The sequence below is a fragment of the Formica exsecta genome, unplaced genomic scaffold, assembly GCF_003651465.1.
Source record: "Formica exsecta isolate Colony F162 unplaced genomic scaffold, ASM365146v1 scaffold207, whole genome shotgun sequence".
Lineage (NCBI taxonomy): Eukaryota > Metazoa > Arthropoda > Insecta > Hymenoptera > Formicidae > Formica > Formica exsecta.
In genome coordinates, this window is record NW_021849367.1 from 537672 (window position 1) to 539161 (window position 1490).

General features: G+C 30.8%; 1 protein-coding gene across 2 annotated transcripts in view; it reads right to left on the bottom strand.

Annotated features, from left to right (window-relative positions):
• LOC115234788 (syntaxin-6) overlaps positions 1-1490 on the bottom strand; it is a 13143-nt gene that overhangs the window by 8496 nt on the left and 3157 nt on the right. The gene's annotated exons all lie outside the window — the stretch shown is intronic.

Genomic DNA, 1490 nt, shown 5'->3' on the forward strand with positions numbered 1-1490 from the left:
AAATAATATATATATAAAAGATAAAAATCATATTTCTCGAGATTTCCTAGATATGTAATCGTCTTTTAGATAAATGTTAGAGAGTGTATATAACTTAGTTTTTCTTTCTCTCTCAAGTTTCAGAAGGAAAAATTTTTTTGAATACCGTGTATACCATTGTCGTTTCCGAGAATTGATGAATAGATTTGTCAATTTTACAACGTGTGAATTGTCAAAATAACACTACAATCGACCGACATGATAAATCACTCCTTTCAGGTTAAGGATCACCGAACAAGCTGAAATGTCATAGACCAATCGCGGAATAAGATCGTTCAATAATGATACAATGAGTGAACGAGCTACCTATAGATGTCACTGTCCTCGCTAACCTTTTTTTGTGCAGCACATTTCAAACGAGATCTTTCTATACAACACAAGACGAGCGAATGTTGCAAGTTAATAATAATGCGAAAAGCAAATCACGTTTTATATTCATTATTCACTAAAATTATTCTCTTAAATCCTTGAAAAATTCATACAAAATTAGGTAATTTCCGAAATATGCTTTTTATCTTTATACTCGTTTTTATTCTCTTGCTTATATTTTTTTAGTTTCTCTCATACGTTGTTATTTTGATTTAGATTAGATATATATATTGTATAATTTAACACTTTTTAGCACGCAGTATAGATACTATATATTATATAATGAAATGTATAATTAAAGTATGACAAAATACGATATGTACAAACCTGTCTTGCCGTGTTGTCACGATCCCGGCTTCTGCTCAAGTTCAATTTGTCCTTCATGATCTGTGGAATGTTTAATAAATGATTAATATATAAATATCAAGTTAGTATTAATTTTGCGAATGACAATAAGGTTTTGTGAATATATCTCACGAGAAACATTGCATTTTTAAAATTAAAACAGCAGATATGATGATATAATCTCAGTTACAATAATGCGTAACTATTTCATAATAAACTATACTTAATTAAATTACCTTGACTTCTTCTCGTGCTTGCTCGATGAAACTTCGTTGAACGGTCAATTCCTTGTTGTCGATCTTAAACTTTGTCGGATTCTTCTCAACGATACGTATATATGCGTTAAGTACATTATAAACAAATTGAATTAAAAACCGTTTCTCAATCTTATCAAAAAAAATCATTTTTCATACAATTTTTTCAAATTCACATATTTCAATTTATATTCAATTCGAGTTCGATATTCAAGTTTTAATTTTAAACCCAAACTCATACAAATTAAAATTCAAAATTCAAGTGCAACATCAAATTTAGAGACTCGAGTATGTATCCAGATTTAAAATCGAATACAAATTCATACAGAATTTGATTGAAATTTTTCAGATTATGGAAAAGGATATAGATTGTGTCCTCGAGGTCGTCAAGGTCCCACTCGATGGAGCGTAGAGCTTTTCGCAGTTCAGTGGTAGTCCAGTCGAGCTCGTCCGTGCGAGAGATCGGCGGTGCCGTGGCTGAAC